The sequence below is a fragment of the Salvia hispanica genome, unplaced genomic scaffold (assembly GCF_023119035.1).
Source record: "Salvia hispanica cultivar TCC Black 2014 unplaced genomic scaffold, UniMelb_Shisp_WGS_1.0 HiC_scaffold_130, whole genome shotgun sequence".
NCBI classification, from domain to species: Eukaryota; Viridiplantae; Streptophyta; class Magnoliopsida; order Lamiales; family Lamiaceae; genus Salvia; species Salvia hispanica.
This window is the reverse complement of record NW_025951583.1, coordinates 11645-26974: the sequence shown is the minus strand read 5'-3', so window position 1 is coordinate 26974 and position 15330 is coordinate 11645. Positions and strand designations below refer to the sequence as shown.

The 15330-nt window shown below is 34.0% G+C and overlaps 1 pseudogene; it reads left to right on the top strand.

Annotated features, from left to right (window-relative positions):
- Positions 1-1093: 1093 nt before the first annotated feature.
- Positions 1094-14448, top strand: LOC125198220 (annotated as a pseudogene).
- The last annotated feature ends 882 nt before the right edge of the window (positions 14449-15330 follow it).

The window sequence follows — 15330 nt, the reverse complement described above, 5'->3', positions numbered from 1 at the left end:
TTTTTTTTAAAGTTTGGATACCTAAGTATTCCCCGATTATAGATTTGTGCATTTGTATTTATAGTTATAAATATTTTTTTTAATCTAAGATAGGGCCATAGTCACATAGCGTAAATTTATTTAATGCTCTAATTTTGACAATTTTTTCTTGCTACTTTTTTTCAAATTTAAGTTTTCTTCGCTCATCCCGTCGCCACTACTACTTTCCCAAAAGTTCCTTATTTTAAAAATAAGTAAAATCTATTATTAAAACTAATATCGTTAAAACTGTACTCTCTCCGTAAAAACTAATATCATTGAGAAAATAAAGTTAGTATTGAAATTAAACTTTGAACTTGTTTTTGTGAGTTGGCAAAACAAAGAGTGGTAATACCGAGGTCAAAGGTCTTGGGTTAATTTACTATGATGCGGTCTTTGAATTCTTTCATTTGCCCTTTAAAAAAATAATCCCCCCATCCCCTTTAGAATGAATTTAAAGTGAGCAAAATTTAGTTTTTAAATATGGAACAATAGTCAATAAATATTATGTCAATTTTAATAGTAGTAACTTATTATACTTATCACAAATTAGTTTATATAAAAAATAAATATGAAACATGATAATATTAGATTTGGGGTCCCCCTTGGATTTTTTTGGTAATCGTGTCAAATACTCCCCCCGTCCGATTTATAGTAACTTTTTAAAATCTCCCCTTTGGATCTTTAGAATTTACTATATTTGCCTAAAATTTTCCCCTTATTTAAAATTACCAATGTTTATCATTTAAAAAAAATAAAAAAAAAATAAAAAAAAAAAAGTAAAAGAGGACCCCCCAAACTCTTTCATTTATTCCCTTTTTATTCCTCCACCTCTTCAATTCATTTCTTTTTTTTCCCCCTTTCCAACCTTAAATTTCCCCTTTCAAATTCCCAAAATTTCTAACAAAATTTACTACAATGTGGGCGGAGGGGGTATTAAATAGTAGAAAAATTTTAAAAATTTTAAATTTAAATACCCGATTTTTAGATCGGGACGAACCCAATTTACAAATAATCATCCAAATTAAGAGATAAGAAACCTCAATAAAAAAAAAAGGGGGATTAATGAGTGTAAATGGGTAAAAAGTTAGACCCCATTTGATAAAAAAAAAATAAAGTCTCATTAATCCTAAATCAATCTTTAAATTTAATTGAACCGGATTCACTACAAAATAATCTAAAATCGCATTAAATTTTTGCACCCTATCCTATCGATATTTGGTTATATTACTTTGAATTATAAAGAGCAAAGCATTTCCGTTGGGAAAATAAAAGTGGGCCGTCATTTCCCGGCGACTGACGTCAGTGGTCGTGGTCAAACGATCTTCTACAACTCGCTGTTCATCGAAGACTTTCCAAGCCGTCTTCGACTATTCTATTCATAAATTCGCGGCTCCCATTCATTTTCCCCCTGCTGATTTTTTCACACCTCAATTCAATATTCGCAACCATCATTTTGCACTCCGTTTTCTCTTGTTCGGGGAAGAAGATAGGCTCTACTTGCGTTACAACTGAAAAGCTAGAACACAGAGAGGAGAGATGAATACAGTGGGGGGCGCGTGGAGATGGTCAGGAAATACAAGGCGTGGAGGGCAGTAATGTAAATTCAATCGCTTCTCTACCTGCCCTTTTCATTGAATCAGGGTTTTATCTGCTTATTGACTGTTTTTCATCTTGAATTTGGATTAGTTTGAATTAATTTTATTAGTTTGTTTTGTTGGGAAGCTTATTTGATATCCTTTTTCTTATATTGTTGAGGAATAGGGAAGAATTAGTTTATCACCTTTTTTAGCCTCAAACCAAATGTGTTTTTCTTTAGCCATTGGAGTTGCTTGAATGTTGTGATGGCTTGAATTTCTTCTTATGCATTGTCAAGCACCTTAAACTCTAATTTAAATAGATATGTTTAACCAAGCTATGGATTAGACTTACCTTGAAGGTTTGATAGTAGATATACAGAATTGTTGTTGGTTCTACCTTCAACAAGTCTTAGGTCTATATCCCTCTCGATTATGACCCGGGAGAAAAGTGTTGTCAATCTTTCTGAAGATGGTGTTTTTTTTTTGCAGAAATTCTGTCTTGGGGAAGGTTTATTTTCGGGCCGGATGTAAAATCGATATTTCTAACAGTGTTTCTTTTAGTTGCTCCTGCTGCTGTCTTCTGCGTGTTCGTTGCAAGGAAACTGCTGGATGATTTTTCTGGTGATTGGGGAATTGCAGTTTTAGTTGTATTTATCGTCGAGACAGTATTTGTAAGTTCTATTCCAACCCTGAAATCTTACAGTTGTCTGGAATTTTTCTATTAGTCCAGCCACTAACAAGTTATATTAGGATGAATCTTCACACAGTAGTCTAGCACGGCTGCAGTGATAATTGGGAACTCTCTATGGCGTCTATCCTTCTAAACTTTTACTCTTTCTTGCTTAACAGTACTAGTACACTGTCTTTTTGTTAGGCCTCAATCGGATTCTATATTAAGAGCTATGCCTAGCTTCATTTTATGTATAGTTCGAATACAAGAAAGTTCATAAAGTTTCATCCAAGAGAGCACTGGGAAAATAGTCGTGAATATCGAAAAAACTGTTGAAACTCAATTTTTCTTGAACCAGCATGTGTTTCTGTTGGATTTCCCAGGCCTACTCCTAGAATAAACTAGTTGAAGAATCTTCACATGTGACTAAAGAACTGAATTTGCGTAAAGAAGGATGGGATCATGGTTCTTTGGGACAGCCTATTAGATTAGTAGATAGGAGTGATGGATTTGCTAGATGGTATTACATATGAAAATCTTGATACTTTGTTCTAGAACTATTGTTGTTACGACTGTAAAGTAAGGTTTATGGAAATGGACCTTCATTCAGACTTACGACAAGTTGTATCATAGAAAGTAGAAGTGCATTTTGCTTGTGAAACTATGGAAAATAATGAGAAATATGGAGAACAGCTGTGTGCTCCTAGAATACCACTCCTCCGTCCCACTTTAGCAGTCCCGGTTACCATTTTTTGGGTGTCCCACTTTAGGAATCCCGGTTGGAATATTCCCATAAATGGTAATAGGCATGATCCATTAACGCTTTTCGGCTCACGTAAAAATAGGACTCACATTCCACTATCTTTTTCACCAACTTTCCTTTACATTTCTTAAATCCCGTGCCGAACTCAAATGAAACTCCTAAAAGAGGGACGCAGGAAGTATTTTTAAAAAATAAGTTCTGGGAATAAAGTAAGAGCTTGATTGCAATATTGAAGTGTGTTTAGTAAGATGGAGTAATCTTTTGTGCTATTCCAGGTTTTGGTGCTGCTTCTGTTGACTTCTGGAAGGGACGGTATTATTATTCCTCGCAATGCTCAACCTCCCGAACCGGAAAGCGATATGATAATAGTATGGAATTGGGCTCTGGCCAAACGCCTCGCTTGCCTCGTACAAAAGATGTTATAGTTAATGGAGCTACTGTGAAAGTCAAATACTGCGACACTTGTATGCTGCACAGGCCTCACGCTGCTCACATTGTTCGATATGTGACAACTGTGGTAGACGATTTGATCATCACTGTCCCTAGGTTGGACAATGTATTGGACTGGTAAGTTATGTTTTTTTAATTTTTCGGGCACTTTTGTTATTTACTTCCGTTAAAGCTCCTCAATCAAGCTCTCACTATATTTATACTTTGAAATAAAGTTATATAGATGTGTTTTCAGGAGTAATATTCCATTCGGTGAAGATTTCTTGTTATAATTAATTGTTCAACCTTACGTCAATCTATCTGAAGATACGCACACAAAGATATATGTATATGTGTGTGTGTGTTTCACATTGTGTTTAAACTGTTCTTGATTTTGGATGCAGAAATTGCTGGTTCTTTTACATGTTTGTCTTTTCCACAATGCTGCTTGCCTTGTACGTTCATAGGTTTTATAGGTGTACATTGTAAGATAAGGGACAGCGAGAATTCCTCCATATGGAAATATGACTAAAACACCCGCCTCCATCGCACTCATTATTTACATTCCTGGGACTCTGGTTCGTAGGAGGGCTCTCGATCTTCCATCTCTACCTCATCGCAACAAACCAGGTGATTTGCACATACCCTCCCTGTTTTCGGTATATTTATAGGGCGACCCTTGTAGATCTCATGGTTGATTTTTGATCCATGGTTTTTATTTTTTTTATTTTTTTCTCTACAGACGAGAACTTTAGATACCAATATAGCAGACGTGGCAACCTTACAACAGAGGAATGGTTGGAAACTTTATGGATATCTTCTGTGGCAGTATTCCTAAATCAAAGAATGATTTCCGGGCGAAGGTGCAAAGGAAGCAGCCTATGATGCCTTCACACTCAGTGGGTGCTAGTTTTGACAGGTACGACCTTGGCAGTTTCCAAGAGTCTGCAGGAAGTCAATATGGGACGAGGCGAATGACAGAGCCTATGCATAGGGTGAACCGGGTAACCCTTTCTAGTAATGGTGATAGTGCAACAGAATATCAGCAATACTTGTAAGTAATGATATTGTGAAGCAAGAACATTGAGCCAACTGGCGGCCGGATTGGTGTTTGTGCATATGTAGTTGTTTCAATAGAATTCGGTTTTGCTATTCTCCATCTGTCTGTCTGTTTCTTCAATTTATTGATATTGGATTTAGAAGAGTAGCAGAGATGCATTTGACCTCAGCCTTGTGCTTTTCTTGCTGTGTGGAATGTAAATCCTTGTTTTTTTAGAGGAAAGAGTTGAATAACAAGGGTGAGACATTTGGAACTGTACAACCTCTATAGTGCTACACCAGCAGCAATATAATAATAACATGCTTTTTTTAATAAATACCAGAATATTTGTTTTTGTAATTAATTACATGAAAGAAAGCGATTGTACAATTGATTTTTTAGTTCATAGAATAAAGAAAAAGGTTTAATTTGAAAAAATATACATCAATAATAAATATGAACAAGAAAAGCAACTTCTTCTACATGAAGGAAAGAACATATGCGAAAGCCCTCTTTCCGTCAATTTCCTCACTCCAACTCAATCTTTTGAAGGATTTTCACTTTTTAAGTATAACCCTTTTCCATTCTTTGATATTTGCTTTCAACCTCAATCCATATATTATTCCAAATATACCAATAAAATGCCCCCTTCAACGTGAACTACTAGTGGAAGTGGAAAAGTTTATAACAAAAATCACTTGCAATAAATTCTAGATTAAATCCTTGTGTAATGAATTTAATTTATTTTTTCCTACGTGATTAATCTGTAAAATGTCTACAAAAATCGAAATTATAACTGTAATTAACAAACACACTGATCACCAGTATCTGTTCCTGGTTGGTCATAATTAGAAAAAAGAAGATTATATACCTACTAAGGAAAAGAAGGAATCAGATTTCAATCTTTATGACATGAACATATTATATTGGAGAAGTGAACTTTAGATGTCAGAAACCCATAATTTAAAGTAACAGTAATTAGATGCAGTGTTTAATTTGTGGAAAAAGCAGTTCCTTCAAAAAAAAGAAATTGTTATGAAAACAAGTAAATATCATTATCTCTTTAAACATTAATTAATGAATAACATCTCCATATATAAAAGCCCCAAAAGAGCATACCCCAAACCTCCAGGCTATCTCAGCTCTCTCACCCATCGTTGACATGGAGAAGTTGAGTTTAGTGAGAAAAAGGAGAGAGAAAACTGCCCCGGGTTTTGTTTTCAACCCACGGATGAAGAGATCGTCTTCCAATATTTGTGCGTAAAACATTTAATCATCCCATGCCTGCTCTGGGATCCCTGAACTCACGTTTTCCCTTATGTCCATGGGAGTTTCCCAGGTAATATTTTCATCTCATTTTCATATTTTTTTCATCGTAAAATTAATATTTCAAATTTGAAACAATAAGTAAAATTTGTGGTGATGGAGAAGGAGATGTTTTTTTTGTAAAAAGGGAAAGGGTAGGAAAATGGGAGGGGAAGTAATGGGTTTTTGGAAGGCTAGCTTTTTGGAAACGAATAATTTGTTCGAAAAAGATGCCCATTTTGGGATCAGAAAATCATACGTATTTCATACCCCAAACAAAGCATCGTTGTGCTGTTGAACTGATTGGATCATGCATGGTACTGCCTTGCCCCACAAAGTCAGCAAACACATGCGACTGACCGGGGGATTCCTTCTGCTGTGATACCAATTTAACGTAATTCAAGAGAGCAGTATTAATTTATTTTTTTTGGGAAATTTTTTTGGGGGTTTCTTGGGGAAAGGAAACTGGACGTTGTGTCCGGGAAATTTTTAAAAAACGAGTTAGTGAAGTGGGGGTGGATGATTTCTCAATTCTTCTTCTTTTCTTTTTTTCTTCATCTGATTCGTATTTTTTCGGATGTTTTTCGGGGTTAGAATATTAATCTACTGATAATGTATTGTATTTCAAAAGGTTCATGAATTATATTCTTGAAATTGCGTGATTTTGTGGTGTATCATAACAAAAGCAGTTAATTGGTACTATGTTGTGTCGAAATATGATTAATTTTATTGGAACAAATTGAGCATAATTAATTTTAATGTTACTCATAGTCACTCGCAATTTGAGAGGTTGAATTTTAATATGATTTTTTTTTATTTCATTTTCGTATAGATATGTATTTGTAAAAGTTTCATGAGAATATTGCATTGAATGGTAGGGCGAAAGCAAATTGAGCATAATTTTTCTTTTTAATTTTTTTTGGAAATTATCTTTAACCTTTGTCGAGTTGAAATACCAAAAGTTGGAGGAAGGGAATTAAGATGGTGAAATCACAGATAAAATGAAAAAAAATGGGCGCATGAATAGTTTGAGGAAATAGAAGAAATTGTTTCAATAAGAGAAAGATTGAAGTATTCAAAAGTTACTGTACTAGACTAGCACAGTTAGTGCGGAACAAGAATTGAATAAGCTGGTGCTGAACTTTAAATAAGAAAGGAGGGATATTATATTGGCCAACGGTAGACCATCATAGAATGTGCTGAGCTAAGGAAAACCGATCCTTACCGCTTCCGATACTCCTTCGTCCCATTAAAAATAAAGAATTTTCCCTTTCAAATTGTCTCACTAAAAATGAAACCTTTCATAAAAGGAAATACCATCATTTCTACTTTTATCATCTCTCTTACTTTATCTCTTTATTAACTCACGAAACAACATTACATAAAATCATGTGCCGAAAAACAAACATTTCATATTTAATGTGACGGAGGGAGTAATAAATAATAATAATAATAATAATAATAATAATAATAATAAATAAATAAATAAAATTTCAATAAATATATATTATCAAATTCATACAAATCATATAACATAAATTACAACTCAAATATATAACTAATTGTTTTCAAAATCAATAAAAATAAATTATAATTCATATTTTAATTTCATAATTACTAAAATTGTAATTTTCTGAATCAGATAAGTTAAATACAGTTCAGAGCCTCAATTTAATGAAGTAAAAAAATTTTCTTCAAATTAATTGAAAAATTAGTCGATACTTTAATTAGATTTGACAAAAGATAGGTTTATACTCCTCAAGTCCACAAAAAATAGATCACTTTTGCTTTTTAGGACGTCCATAAAAAATAGATCACTTATTTAAAAATGGAAAGTTTATCCTCATACTTTTCCTACTTTTTCTTTCCTCTCTCATACTTTACCTACTTTTTGTCCCCTCTCTCTTACTTTACCTACTTTTTGTCCACTCTTCTTTACTTTCTGAGGTCTACATTAAACTCGTCTGAAACAATAGATTTATTGTTTATGGACTGGAGGAAGTATAAATTAAAAAGACAATTATACTCCTTCCGTCCCAATAAAATGAAACGTTTGCTTCAATCAAGATTTTATGTAGTGTTGTTTTGTGAGTTAAAGAAGAGATAGTAAAGTAAGAGAGGGGAAAAGTAGAGTAATGTTATTTCTATTTTAAGAAACATTTCATTTTAATGGGACATCCCAAAGGAACGTTTCATTTCTAATGACAGAGGAAGTATAAGGGTAGTTTATTATACCCCAAAAACTAAAAGTAGCCCAACAATCCTAAAACTATTAAGCCCAAGTCTTCTCTTCCTTCATTCAATTATCACATTGAGTATCGGCGACGCTTAGTCTGGCGGAGACCGATCGGAGGACCACGTATAAAGGGGGAATCCGCATCAGTGCCGCCGAGCCCCTGCGATGCGGGGGCTTGCTCAATGTAGTTCTCACGAGCACGTAGCACTTAGATAATTAATTACTCCCTCCGTCCGCTTAAGATGACACGTTTTCCTTTTTAGTTTTCCCAAATAAGTTGACACATTTCCTTTTTGGTAACTTCTCTCTCCAATTAATACACTCAACCACTTTTTCTCACTCCTATTAAAATATTCATCTTTCTTTATCACTTTACTTTAATACTTACACTCATCTTCTCTCTCTCCAATTAAATACTTTAACCAATAACTCCTAAAACCGGTAGGCTAAGAATGTGTCATCTTAGGCTGACGGAGATAGTATATTATACAATTACGTATTTAGTACTCCTCCGTCCCACAAAGATTGTCCCATTTTTTCATTTTAATCAGTCCCACAAAATTTGTCCCCATTTCACTTTTTATTATTTACTATTTTTGGTAGTGGACTCCATATTCCACTAACTTCATTTTACCTACATTTTATTATAAAACTAATATATAAAAGTAGGATCAACATTCACTAACTTTTTCAACTCACTTTTTATTACACTTTTAAACTCTAGCCTAAGGATGGAGATACCGACTTACCGTACCGAAAAAATACCCAAAATACGATTTTTCGGTTAACGTGAGTTTCGGTATGGTATCATACCATACCCGAAAGATTGACGGTACGTATTAGATTTCTATACCGCTGTATACAGTGCATACCGAACTTGATACCGATATATACCATCATCCGAAAATTCGATATATACCGACACTTCAAAGATACCGTAGATTATTAAATATATATAATATGTACCAGGATGTAATTATATAGTATATAAAACCCTTATATTTATAGTAGATTGGATCCTCCATTTTCTAGCTCTATCTACAAGTAATGTCTTTTGTCAAATTCACCAACAAGGTTTTAAGAAATAAAGATAATATTGCTAATGATTTTATAATTTGTTTTTGATTTGTTTGTTAAAGGTTTATAAATTTGAATATTAGAATGATTGTATGGAGTTTAATTGTTTTATACTTTTTGAAGTAATTGAACAATAGAATTGTTTTTTAAAAATATTTTAGGTATAGTATTATTTTTGGTATAACTAGTATAACGGTATGCCTTACCAAAGTTCGGCATACCGAATGCATGACGATACCTAAAACACGTAATGAATGTATCAAAAATTACCATACGAATTTCAATATACCGAAATATTCAGACGGTATACTGATGACACTCAATGTATTGATACTGACGAATCACTCCCTACGTGCTTACAAAGTGAGATAATCTTTATGGGTGGGGGGAGTAATGAATTTGCAGTAACTTAGCTACAATCGAAAAAATAAAACTTTTGATCCTCTTATGAAAAATGAGTCATGCACGTGTTGTACTATTAAGCGAGAACGCTTCTAAAATCGTCAACTTTCACAAATGTCGGAATTTCCCATGAACTTTAGAAGTTGCATGAAAAATCACAAACTTTGTCGGGTTGTGCAAATTTCTCGAATGATCCGAATTCCTGAATTTTTCCGGCATAAACTTATCTTTATGTGGCAGCCGGAAGCGTGACTAGGAGCCGAACACAAAACTACGTTGTTTTGTGTTATTCTAAAAAAATATTTAAAAAACTCAGATTTCATATGAATTAAATCGCGAATCTCTCACTCTGGAGGAAAAATCAAAATAGAGAAATAATTCTTCAAAAAGTTTCAAGTATTTGGGGTGTCGGACTCAACAAACTCATCCTTCTTCATTAGATTCAAATATGATCCATCAGCACATCTTTCTTCTACAATTTGTTATCCCATACCGTTAAACTCCATAGACAAATCCTGCTGTGTTCATCATTGTTGCTCTTCCTCGCTCTCTAATAACATAAATTAATGAAACCAAAGTTCACCCTGCACAAAATCAACAAAAAAATGAGCAGCGGAGGAGTGCGGAACTTACGGAGTTGGCGGCGCCATCAGATGTTACGGTCGTCGTCGCCGCACGGTCGTTGTCGGGTCGCGTCTCCGCCACTGAGCAGCGCTAAGCGGTTTGATGTTCAATTTTGATGTTAGGGTTAGACGGTTTTTGAGTTCAATTTGGGGGATTTTGTATTTTAAAATCTGATTCTAAAATTTAAAATTTAAATCCATGTCATTCAACATCAACGCCCACAACAGCCCAGCTCGGACACTTACACATCGCCAGCACTCTACTTAGCCGGAATACTCCGACTCGGGAAACTGACACGGAAGCAAAGTTTGTGATTTTTCGTAACTTTTCAAGTTCACGGGAAATTCCACCTTTTGAAAGTTGATAATTTTAGAAGCAATTTACCCTACTATTAATCTAGCAGGTACATGTATCAATTTATAATAATTAATGTCTGCAAATAGTTTTCTATTTTTATAATGTTTTTGTTTACTATTTGAACACTCCCATGTACTTGTAGTTTTTAAATACTGGAGTACAAGATTTATAGACTTTTGTTAAGTTGGTGAGCTAATTTATCGGATTTAAACTTCTTAGTATTATATTGTTTGTTTTAAGTAAAGCCTTCATAGTTTTGCTAACTTCTTAGTATTATATTGTTTGTTTTAAGTAAAGCCTTCATAGTTTTGCTATTGTGATACTCTCCAAAAGGCTTCATATTTAGGATAATTCAAATATATATTTGCAACTCTTACTCATTATCCGAGTGAGATATAGTTTGCCCCCCCACAATTACCTCATATTTGACAAACATGAGTTACTAATTATATACATCTAACTCTTTCAAGCATAAGAGCATCTCCAATTATTTACATTAAACTCAAACTTAATTAATTCATTTTGATGTAAATGTTACATCAAATATGACTTATTTCAACCATTTATACTAAACTCAAATTTAAAAGTATTCTTTATATTATATTTATATACAAAATTTGAAAAAGTTTTGGTTTTAGTTTAGTGTGAAATCTAAAGATAGGTATTTTTCACTCAAATATTAAAAATGAGATTGGTTTGGAGTACTATTGGAGCTAATTACCTATCTTATTTTTAAATTTTAGTGTACTGATAAGGTAATTTCATGCATTGGTTATGGGGTTAAATTCTAGCTCGGTCTAATACAACTTTTGCCGGATGTGTAGAGGAAACGCGGGTCCAGAAGAAGGAAGGAAATTACCCAGGTAAAGGGGTCCAGGGAAAGAGAAGCAGAAGGAAAAGTTACGACGGAGGAGATTTCTAGAGGAGGGAAAGGAGAATTCAAGAGAAGATTCTAGAAGATCAACTCCACACCTATAAATAAGAGCATGCACCACCAAGGAGATCACTTTTTGCTCTTAGCTCACTTTTCACACTTCTACACACACACTTAGGGTTAAAGAAATTCAAGGGTCGGGTTCGTAGTTTGCATCATCGTTGGTACCACGTCTCACCGAGGCGAAGAAACAATTCAGCTTTATTTTAATTTCGTTTTTCCCGAGTTCTTCGAACCCTATTTGTTGAATCGTTGTAATTCGAATCGTTAGCTATGGGAAACTTGTGTTATGTTTTCGTATTATGTTTGGTTGATTGTTGTTTTACCTTGATGCTTTTCGACTTGATTTGTTTGTTTGATTTGAATTTGGGGACTTGAGTTGATCGTTGATTAGTTGGATCGAGTGATAGGAGATGGATTTTGTTGTGATGGCTTTGATCCTGAGCGGATGAAACGTCCGATGTTTATATCTATTAATTTCTCAGGGTTTTGAAGTTTAGTTTCGTTTTCTCATTTACCTGTCCCAGTGGTGTAGATATGCTCTATTTTCTTAGTTAATCGTAATTTGATGTTTAATTGACATGCCGTTCGATTTGATGTTTACTATGTTTTTCGATTTTGTGATCGGAATCGTTGGTGAAGATGAAGCTAGTTGTTAGTTAAATCCATAGTTAGTTAATTGGGCTTTTCATTCATACCTTTACGTTTTTGGAACACTGTTTTTTCATCTGCTGGCAACTTTGGGAAAAGTAATTCCCCTACGGTAAGTTTCGCCACTAGAGTGTTGATCCGTTTACATCTCTGTTTTCATTATGCATGCTTCTATTAAGTTTTCCTAGGTCAAGCGATTAAATAGATCATTTACTTTTCCCCCAAGTCTAGTAGTTAAGTTCTCAACTCAAAGTTGCGTGGCAACAACCAAAAACCTTTTCCAAAGTCTCTTAATGCTTCATTACGCTTCTTTTCCCCTGGATTCGATCCCTACTTCCTTATACTAGCTTTAAGTATGTGGGTTGAGGGTTTTGAAGCATAAAAGATTGTGTACCCAACGCAAATTTCGATTCCGATTCTAATCCTTAATCAGGGATTCTCGGATCAGAAGCCCACATTACTTAAAAGTGCACGCATATACACATTTCTTTGGACTTTCATGTACCATTACGTTTGTCTCAATTATGGCCCACATTCTGAATTCAAACGATGGGATTTGGGATTCTGATTATGATTTCGGTCACTATTGAACACTACCTGTTTCTGAATTGAAAATGAAAAAACTGTTTGTGATTATAAAAAAAAAAAAATAGTACTACTACTACTTCTCCCATTCAGTCTTCTTTTTTTAAATAAAACTTTTTCCCCCGTCTACATAATTGACCCATTATTTCATTTCGGATCTCCCCCATAATTTGTCCCTTACTTTTACCATATTTGGTAGTGGACCCCATATTCCAATAACTCATTCCTATCCCCAATTTTTTTATAAACTAAAACTTTTAAAAGTGGCCCATCCCCCCATTTTTAACTCACTTTCCAGATTTCTTAAACCCAGGGTCAAAGTAGTCCAAATTATACGGAAGGAGTAAAAAAATATGTTTGTATAAATGCGATTAACTGCATCCAAGTGTCCATCTTCCATTATAAATACCAAAACATATTTACTGTGTGAATGCGATTAACTGCAAATTACAAATAACTGCATCCTAGTGTCCCTGAGTAAGATATGATTAGTGGATCTTGGGCTTTTGAAATCATATAGCCCACATTCGGAATTCAGATGTTTTGGATTCTAGAGGCGGCCCATAATTGAAATGATCTGCAAAGATGGTCTTTTTTAACGGTAAATTGAAATTTATGTAGTTACGTTCAAACTTCAACCAACTTACTTAGTATTCAAACCTCAAACCTCAAACCTCAAACCTCAAACTTCAATCTTCAATCTTCAACCATCTATTCAAGTCGCCAATACATGTAGCCTTTCCGAGAAATCCTCAACTTCAATCTTCAACCAACTCACAATTTCCATTTTATAATACTTCGTGAAAAGTTCACTTGCTAAGTAAAATTGACTGAATCGGAACAAAGTATATATAAGGATTTATTAAAAACAAAATGTATTGAAACAAAAATAAAAATAACAAAATTTAATGATGCTGCAACATCAATTACACTGTTAAAAATGTAATTTCATTCAATTACTTTTTGTAAATGAACAAAAAATTTAAAAAATTTCATGATGGGAAGCAGATAGTATTTAGTAGGGGTGGGGCCGTGGGGCCTTGGCGATTTGGCGGGCTTTGACGAGGACAAAAAGCATGCACAGAAATAAAAACATATGGGGAATATTAAGCTTGTATAAGTTGAGAGTTGCACGTGCCCGTGAAATCTAAATTAAATATTCGGAATTTACTTTCTGCATCATAACTAAACTTAAGTATATTCAAACATCTCGTATTAATATCTAGCAAACCGTGCTCAAACTCCAACCACTTATCCCTTCAAACCTCATCTTCTATCTCATTCATATTTTCATGTTCATACACCACCATTACCAATACACCTAAACAACACAACTGTTTCCATCTTAATTTACTTCATGTCTTCCTCTCCAAGTTTTACAATATTATTATTAACCATTTTGACAAAATAAATAGAGTAATTAAATAACAATCTGAATCCTTAATATTATAAATAGGACCTCTCAGACAACATATTCTATATCAATTAAACTATCCTGGTTGATATAATGGCAGAAAAAGTGTATGCAGCTGGTGGTAATCCCATTCCTTCAAGCCCTAGTGATGAGTCCAATTCCAAGAAAAAAAGGTGATGCAGTTCTAGGTCAGCCCATGCGCCATCAAAGTGGTAGCCAAAGCAACACGTCTGATAAGCGTGTTGCTGGAGAAGCTCTATCAGAAAAGTCCAGTTCCATCATCATCATCAACAACAACACACTCCCCAAGAACAAACATGGTCGGCTCCATGGAAGCAGCACCACCAACACCAACAAGAAGTAATCACACCCGCTTCGTCTTCCAATTATTTTCTATCTTATGAATAATCGGTTTCTATTTTCTGTATCACTTCGTTTTTCTAGATCTATGTTATTTGAAATAAAGGGAAATTTTATTTCCGGTTACATGTGATTTTTTCCTGTGTTATTGCAACTCTCTCTCTCTCTCCTTTTTTGACAAGAAGAATTACAAATTCGATTACAGAAAGATGGCATATATAATTACACATTGATTAGGTATAGATTTAGATATATCTCCTCCTCTTCCTTCTCTGCCCGCATCTCTGATTACTCGGAGTTTCCGACCAGCAACCTGCTCTCCAACTAAATTTCCAGGCTTTTGACTAAAAGAGCATAATCAATACACCAACTCATACAAATATTAATGAAGGGATAATAATGGTCGTTAATTAGTTGAAAGTCAAAACCACATGAACTGTAATAATAGTTCTACAAAATCAGAAAGGACATAAATTTCCACTAAATATACCAGAAACATTCTACACTATTTACTATTTAGTCAAGCCTACCATTTAATCAATTTGCTTGACTTCTGAGCATGAAAAAAAAATTCTAATTGAAGAGCAACACTTACATAGCTAATTATAGTTAATCATGGCCATAAATAAAATTATATCGAACTCAAGCTATTTTCAAGTTAGATCAATATAATCATCTTAATTTTTTTTTCTGGAAGTCGATATCTATGTCAGTCTAATAATCTATGCCAATCTATTTGACCAATTTTAATGAGAACTAATCAAGATTTTAACGTGGCCCTTTAATTTTCTACTACAATCTAACGGACAAGATTAATCGTCTGTCATGTATTAACCTTATATATAAGTTTAATATAGTTCAAAGATTGATGTTTTGGTCCTACTAC